Source organism: Nicotiana attenuata, chromosome 3 (assembly GCF_001879085.1).
Source record: "Nicotiana attenuata strain UT chromosome 3, NIATTr2, whole genome shotgun sequence".
NCBI lineage: Eukaryota > Viridiplantae > Streptophyta > Magnoliopsida > Solanales > Solanaceae > Nicotiana > Nicotiana attenuata.
The window spans coordinates 9,703,703-9,713,128 of NC_031991.1; positions in this window are offsets into that span (position 1 = coordinate 9,703,703).

Genomic DNA, 9,426 nt, shown 5'->3' on the forward strand with positions numbered 1-9,426 from the left:
AACGTGAAAATTGTGACCTGGTCGATTCCATGGCACTGTATAGTGGTTCTATCTTGTTTATATCCTTGTTTTCATCTTGTGATAAAGTAATTGAGCTGTCAATCATGCTAGAGATCCTTTTTATGCTATATGCAGGTACTGTTGGAACCCATAGTGGTCGTTTCTTATTGTTGACTTACTAATTCATTGATATTTCGTACTCAGTCATATTCATTCATTTCATATCATATCATATCGTAGTCTCTGTTTTTATTTATTGATACATCATATCATCATGTTTGGGCTAGTTTCATGACTTTATGAGCCTGTGAGAGAGACTGGAGAGATTGATGACTTAGTGAGGCCGAGAGCCTGATTATGAGTGACATTTATGGGATCGGGCTGCACGCCGCAACTGTTATACTGATTTATGATAGCGCTTGGGCTAAGGATCCCCTCTGGAGTCTGCACACACCCCTAGTGAGCGTAGTTGATTATATTGAGGGATGGATCTTCCCTGGACATGGATCTTGTCCGAAGCATTTATATACCTGGGGATGGATCTTCCCCACGGGCTGGATTGGCCCCACTCAGTCCTAAGTGACTAATGGTCAGTTGATGTATATATTCTGGGATGGATCTTCCTTGGGCCGGATCGACCATATATAGTACTGAGTGATTGAGCATTTGAGAGTGTGAGCACATGAGGCCGTCAGCATGGTGCATCACATACAGCATGTGCATTGGCATGTCGAAGTAGAGGAGTATATTCTTCATACCATTCAGATTTGATCTATCCTATTGTTTTGAGTTTATCTGTTGAACTTGAAAGCATGCCTACATTTCTGCATGTTATTTCTATATTGAACTGTGTCTTTTGAGTTCGTCACTACTTTCAGCCAAAAGGTTGTATTTGTTACTTATTGAGTTAGTTGTACTCACGCTACACCCTACACCTCGTGTGCAGATCTAGGTGCTTCCGGTAATAGCGGCTGCTGAGTGTGGAGTCAGGATCTTGGGAGACTATCGAGGTAGCTGCATGGCGTTCGCAGGCCTTGACTCTCCTTCATTATCTTTACTTATGTTTCAGTTCTTATTCCTTAGACATTGTAGTAGACTATATCCCTGTATAGATGCTCATGTACTCAATGACACCCCAATTTTGGGAGAGATTTGTATTGAGTAGCGAATTTTATTCTGTTTTTTAAAGGTTTTATTTAAATATTAACTGCTTCCGTATTTTAAAAGTCTTTATTGTGTTGAATTGGTTGAGTAGTGGCTTACCTATTTCCACGATAGGTGCCATGACGGTTCGATTTTGGGTCGTGACAGTTATTGAATGTTTTGTTCTATGGCTTTGAGCCAAGTGTGAGAGCTGTCTATCGAAGATTAGATTGCATGATTATGTGTTGTATTAGTTTCGGTCTAAGGCATGTTTGAGGATCAATTATGACTTGCAGATGTTGATGTTGAGGTTCACTCGGGTAAGGAAATTTCTGGATGCATGATTTATTATACTTCATGGATATATGTAAATCTTGGAATGATTTGGGTTTGTTATTCATGATGGATGTAATTTTCTATGAAAATAAAGTCACTTTAGTACGTGAAAGTGAGGTTTCTTCTCTCTGTATTGGTGTGCTAATGGAGCACAAGTCATTTAGCTCGTTTGAGCGGTGCATCTGAGATTAGAATAAGGTGGATGACCCTCGAGAAGGCTCTAATCGATTCAAGATTCATATGTGGCATTTGAGGAATTTCAGTTGTAAATGGTAAAAATTTGAGACTTGCATTGGGTGGTCTCGGGAGTAGCGGTATTTCTGTATCAATATGAATTTTGCATTTTAGTATCAGAGAGGTTAAGGAAACAACTTTAGATTTAAAGAAGCTCTCCTTAGAGTGGGTATCTCAGTTGTGGTACTTTGGGATGCTTAAGAGGGAATACATCAGCTTATGGTCTTTAGGGCGATGTGGTTTCATGCTAGGATCTCTTGTGGTGAGTATTGGGTAAAGAGTCGTAGTTTACTGGCAAGGAGAAGTGTTAAATTAAAGGTAATTCGGAAGGAGCTCGGATAAATAGAGCAGCTTGGTAGTAGGTTGGATCAGTATGATAATGGTATGATTAGTTCTTTTGGTTCTTATATTGTGGTGAGGCTTTACTGGTGTTTTGTGGCAATACTCTTGGGTTTGGCGACCTGTGAGACTTGGTTGAGTTAGATGGATTTGGTTCTGATGGCTCGGTCGTGTGCTAATGGGTTTCGAAGAGTTCTCGATGATCTGTACCATGACTTGAGATGGATATTTTTCTACCGGCACGAAGAGTATGTTGCGTACTATGATTTTCTCCTAGATAGGATCAAGTGGAAGGTTTCCGGATGATTGAATGTGTATTCTGTTTGTGACTCAGAGTTGATAATGGGATTCTCATGTTTTCATATGGTGGCATGATAGATACAGTGCAACGTGTGGAATTGAGAATTTTATATATAAGGTTGCGGTTTAGTTTCGAAGGGAAGGTCATGAGTTCCAAATAGTATGGAAGATTTTTGATGTTTAGAAGAATGCTGGCATTATCTAGTATCACTTGAGAAGAGTGTGCATTTCAGAAGGTGCCTTGTGTTTTGACTTACGGATGCTTCATTGGTATTGTGGTACTCGCCTGGTTTATCGAATACTGATGTTCATATTTTGCTATGTGGCATGGAATAATGATAGAAGTATTTCTTGTGAGATGATTGTGTATGAGGGAGGTGTTAGTCATTCGAGTGATGGAGTTGGGATCGGATATGGTGATTATGTATTCTCGTGATCTGGAGACTGGAGTCTCAGAGGGGGACTATTCCTTAGTTGCGGACTATAAAGATATGACCAGAGTTAGACAACTGATGGTATGTGTTATGGATAGGTTTTAGTGGATATTTGGGAATGTTATCTATCTATTTCGGGAGGATCGAAATTGATTGGAGGCTACAGTAGGCCTATTGAGTGTATGTAGTCTATATCAAGTTAGATCTTTTTACTCAACACTGCTATTGTTGAGGGGTGTGTCATTCAGTTAGAGTGAGCTTGTTCGTGTTTTGATAGGTTCTATGTGTTACTCTGCTATGCTATAGTGAGTTGTGATCTGTTGGTTATTTGCTCACAAGATACTTCTACTTGGTCCTTGTGACGAAATTTGAATGAGATGGTTCTTGGGTGTGTGAATGGTTGATTGTGCCTTGGTTATGGTCTTTCCCGTTGAGTTTTATTTTGCTATCCGTTTCTCCATGGTTATGGTCACACACTTCGGAAATTTGTTGCTGATTTGTGTATGGTTGTTGATTTGGAGCATTATGGCTCGAGGTATTTCATATGGACCGATGTTTGTATTAGGTCACGTACAACGGCAGGGTCATGTTGGGATATGACTTTCGTGTTAGATTCGTGTGTCTTTGTTCTACTATGTGTGATGGGTTCATACCATTGCGCTTGTGGTGGTACCTGTTGAGCTTGCGAGACGGTTCTCTCATTTGAATCATTTTTCCATGTTTGAGTACATTTGACTTGTTGCTTATTGGTGTACGGATTGCACATTTTGTGGCTTTAGGTTGTACTGGTGTAGCATGTCACTAGAGCAGCTTTAATTGATGGGATGAGGTCACTCGACCTAGAATGAGTGCTATCAGATTTGATTACGGTATGTTTAGAAGGATAATGTCATTAATCGACTTAGAATTTTGTTATGGTTCTTGTCGGACAAAGAGCTCTATGACCTATTGATCTGATGAGTGGTTATGAGTTCTGCATGACTCTTTCATCATTGGCACTATATAAAGGGATAGAAAAAGGTTTTATTTGATACAAAGTTTGTTACTGGTACCAGATTTGTTATTGAGCAGCTCTGGTGGCCGAAAGTTATTGCTATAAGTATATGAGTTATGTGGTGTATTATGTGATTATATCTTGGGTTATGGTTATTTCTTGGTACAACTTGTTCAGACTTACACAGTGTATGGATGCGCGATTCGGGCCTTGTAATGAATTCCAAATGTTGGAAATTGGGTTCCAAGGTTTATGGACTAAGGTTGAAGGAAGAATCTCCGGTTATGTTGAGTTGACGGACTTATATGGATTGGGGTGAAATGGGATCACTCTCGGGTATGCGCATGGTGAATGTACACAGTGATTTGATGGCTTTAGAAAGACTCTTGGCACGTTCGAGGACGAACGTATGTTTAAGTGGGGGAGAATTAATGACCCAACCAGTCGGTCTGAGCATTTGCATTAACTTTGATGGTTTGAGGGCATGGGTAGCTTCGTATGATGTATTATGACTTGCGTGTATCGTCGGTTTTGGTTTTCGGGTGATTCAGAATTGATTTGGAAGAATGATTCTCATTTTAGAAGCTTTAAGTTGGAAGAGTTGACCAAGTTTGATGGTTCCTTCAGGTCCAGATGGTGATTTTTGACTTGGGCGTATGCCAATATTTGCATTTGGATGTTCCTAAAAGGTTTCGTCACTATTTGGAGAAAGTTGACAATTTGAAGCTGTGGAAAGTTCATAGGTTTGACCGGGAGTTGACTTCGATGTTATCGGGTTCGGATTTTTTCCAGGAGTTGGAATAGGTTAGATATATCATTTGGAACTTGTATGCAAAATTTTGATTCATTCTAGATTGGTTAGGCATGAATCAAACGTTTGATTCAAAGTTTATGAACTTAAGAGATTGATCTTGATCATCGATTCATGGTTTTGATTTTATTATGTGTGATTTGAGTCCTCGAGTAGGTCCGTAATATGTTTTGGGACTTGTTGGTATCTTTGGACGGGGTCGCGAGGGGCTCGGGTGAGGTACGGGGTGGTTTCAGACCATTTCTAGGCCCTTTTTTAGTTGTTGGTTTTTGGCTACAGGGGTATGCATCACGATCGCGGACTTTGGGTATTGTTTGCAATGAGAAAATTGTTGTTTGGGCGTTGTGAATCGCGATCGCAGAATCCATTCTTGCGATTGCGTAGAGGAATTTCTATTGTCACAGGACTGACTTTGGAAGCTTATATTTTGCAATATATAAGGAATTTGGAGATGATCCAAAAATAAAAGTTGTACCCCTTTGAGTCTAGTTTTCAAAAAAGCAAACCATTTTTTATTTGGAGTTTTGTAAAAAATGTTATGCCAATATACTAGAGGCTGTCTGGAAGGGTTGGGAAAGCTTGTTGGAATTTGTTCATCGCGATCGCTGGGGCGTGGCGCGATCACGAAGGGTAAAAACTGTGCTGGAATTTTTCTTGAATCGTGATCGCAAGGTTAGAGACCGCGATCATAAAGAAGGACCCCAGGTAGTGCATTAAAACATCCAATTTCAGGATTTTAAGTTTATTTTCTCCACTTTTTGAGTTCTTGGAGCGCAAATAAGGCAATTTTGGAGTAGATACACACCAAAATCATGAGGGTAAGTAATTTTATCTTTGTTTTGATTATATATTTAGTTTTTCCATGGATTATTACACCTAAATAAAGGATTTAAAAAGAAGAAATAGGGGTTTTTGACTTGAACTTAAGGAATGAATTTTGGGATTATGAACATGAAATAGAGGTCGGATTTGGATGAAACTTATATGGTTAGGATCGTTTTGGAATGATTTTTCAGAATTTGTGAGTTTTGTCGGGTTCCGAGATACGGGCACGGGTTGAATTTTTGTTGACTTTGAGTGTTTGATTAAAGATTCGACCTTTATCGCTTGAGTTTGTTTCCTAAGGAAATATTTGATGTTTTTGAGTTACTTTTGGCGAGTTTCGAGCTGTTCGGAGGTCGATATGTACGGGACGACATTTCTAGAGTATTGTTTGGCTTGCTCGGTATTTTCTTTGGCTCGCTTGAGGTAAGTATCTTATCTAAACTTGGTTGAGGTGCTAGTTTCTTAAGTTATTTGTGATAGCTACATGCTATGCGTGCGCACATGTGTGGGGATTGAGCCCACGTGCGAGCACCGGGGTATTTGTCCACGCCCGGGGTAGTGCTTAGGCCATGATAAGCCTAGAATTGACTGTTAAACCTTAAACTATAATGTTTCTCGTATTTGCAATATTTTTGTGAATTATTTGAGCCTTGTTGAGGTTACGTAGAGGCTAATTCCCTGAATAAACTTGAAAATTGCTATTTCTGTTATGAAATTGCCGATTTGAGCTATGATAGCACACTTTGCACATGCCTACACTTTTGCATGTCATTATACCAGTCTAGGAGCATGAAATCTGTTATTTATTCATCACATACATGTGTTCGTGTATAATTGCTTCTGTGTGATATGATTTGGACTGGATGCATGTGACCACGCCGGGCGAATTGTGTTGTTATGCCTGTGACCACGCTGGGCGTATTGTGTTGTTATGCATGTGACCACACCGGGTGGATTGTGTTGTTATGCTTGTGACCATGCCAGGTGGATTGTGTTTTTGTGCCTGTGACCACACCGGACGGATTGCGATATTGAGCCTGTGACCACGACGAGCGGATTGTGATTATTAACACGTGAGTTGTCCATGCAGCACGTGAGTTGTTCGTGCGAATCCGGATACTAATATTATGGCACCTGAGTTGTCCGTGCAGCACGTGAGTTGTCCGTGCGGTTGATATTGCGCCTGTGACCATGCTAAGCGGATTATGATATTGAGCCTGTTACTACGCCGGGCTGATAGCACGTTGAATTAGTTTTGCTTTCATGTGGATACGGATCCATCCCCCTAGGTCACCCTCTCATGTTTCTCTCTTGATGGTGTACACGCGGATTATGAGAAACCCACGGGTTTCTTGTTGATGTGAGCTTTGGGAGAGCTAGTTATTATTATTTGGATCGGGTTGCACACCGTGACATGTCTTATTGGCTTATTGTTATTTCGATCGGGTTGCGCGCCGCAACAAACTTATATTTGGTTATTGCATTTCATCTTTACTTGAAATTTCCTTGACTGTTTACCTGATTTATTTTCATACCTTCCTTATATGCTGGACTGTTTACTGAGTAGAACACTTTAAAACAAAGTATTGTGAGCACCAAGGTAGTTTTACCTATGTTTTCTTGATTTGATCATATATCTGTTCTATACCTGTTGGATTTAAGAATTTGTACAGGTGACAGATGAGTATCATTTATAGTTCTTGCTGCTATTACCTCGTCGAGGTTAGATAGGATACTTAGTGAGCAGATGAGTTCAGTTGTACTCATACCGCACTTTTGCACCTTGCGTGCAGATCTTAGAGTTGATGCTGCTGTGTATTGTGGCATTGAAGTTATGTCTATCACTTGTCCTTGGTAGCTTTAGATTCGAATTCTGTTCATGTACATTCCAAACAGATGTTGTAATTATTTCAGTTCAGTTTTGTAAATCTTAGTCTTAGTGGCTCATGACTTGTACTACTAGTTCTTGGGTTGTTGTATAAAAGTCAATTATTTCAACATTTATTTCTTATTAATCTCATTTGGAATATGTTGACTATTAGTTGGCTTTTACCTAGTGGGTTGGATTAGGTGCCATCATGACTAGTGGATTTTGGGTCGTGACAAAATCACAACGCAACAAACTTCCCTAGTTGTGGTCAAAATCATCACAAACTCTTCAAAACCCATTTGTACATAACCAAGCCATCAGAACTGAATCCCTCTAAATCAACCAAGTCACATAGACTTCTAAATCCAAAAGTTTTACCACAAAAGCACATGTAAAGCCCTATTATACCAAAAGGAACGATCATCTCTATTACTATGTTGATCCAAGCCACTGCTAAACAGACCTAACTTCTTTAGATTACTCATGAATTACTTTCACGACAACATTACTCTTTCCAAGTACACTATGGACCTCAATCAAAACTTATCCCAAGTGATCCCAATATAAAATCTCAACGTCCTAAGACTCGTAAGCTACTTTATTCCCTCCTATACACCCAATGGTACCTCAAACTAAAATATCTGCTCTGAAGAGACCTTCTATGCATTTGAAGTTGTTTCTTCTATCTCTCAAACACTTCCTCGCAGAACCGATAATGATACAGAAGTTCTCCATGTCTCTTTCACAGTCCAACACAAATCTCGTATCCTTAGTCACACACAAATTCAAAAATCCTTAGATACCATATACCGAATCTTGAATCAATTAGAACCTTCTTGAGAGTCATTCCCAATACACAACTAATGAAGCTGAATGATTAGTGCTCTGTTAGCATATAAATACTCAAAAAAGAAACAACCGAGCGAATCCTTTCCATTGCACACTACCTCCACAAAACAACATCGAACCTGAGTCTTTCCACAACCTCCATATATTACTAAGGTGAAATACAACATGCAACCAAAAATTCCTTGCTCGAACCATCCTTGAAGTCATCCTCCATAAGCCATATCTAATCCACAAGCACCCCTTAGTACAAAATCTATAACAACACATGACTAGGTTACCCAATCACCAATGGTAGACGCTCCCACTTGGCTTCAAGCCACAATCATATAACCCAAGAACCCATAATGACTGCTCTTCTTTTAACGGCCATGATCCCACACCGTTACTTAGCTGAATTTCTCATAAGGTCATGCTTAACCAACCATAACGCATCCTAAATTATCAACCCAATGCATACTCAACCTTGTGATAGTCATACCATTTTCCTCAAGCGATATAGACCGATATCGTAGTACATACATCCCACTGAGGGGAAGGTAAAACTCTTCATAGGAACCTCATAAGAAATCATGCAACCTTCAACCTTCTCACGGGAGATAGCTGTCATGCCCCAAACTTGAAGAGGTATGGCCGGAACCTGGTGCCATACTCGGCCTGAGCGTAACATTCTATAATTGTGAACTCTGGAGGGGTAACCCTCAACTTAGGCCGATGAGACCATATTCTGAATCGTCTAAAAATAACGCATCTCTCATCTGTGGGGTAAACATAGCCAAAAGTTGATATATATATATATATATATATATATATATATATATANAGAGTCATGTATAGTTGGATAGTATGTGGCCTTGTCGGCTCTCCCTATCGTATTCCGTGTGTGTGTGTGTATATATATATATATATATATATATATATATATATGTATGTATTTTGGGCATGTGTTTCCCACATATGTGGTTCATATGAATCAGTAGTTTATTTCCAAACGTTATGCATGACCTACACTTATTTCATGTTTATATCTAGACGTATGTTTAGGGGTGTTCGATAGGTAAAACTCGGGCACTCGTCACGACCCATCGATTGGGTCATGACAATTGGTATATTTCGTGCAGTATATTGATTGTGATAATATGAGATGTTGGCATATTGAGACTTGAGGAGATTGATGACTGATCATGGGCCATAGAGCCATGTTGATATAGATTGTGTGGTGGCACCTGCGTTATTGCCCCATGGCCGAGTGACATTGATGATTAAGTGTTAGTATTGTGTCACGCCCCGAAAC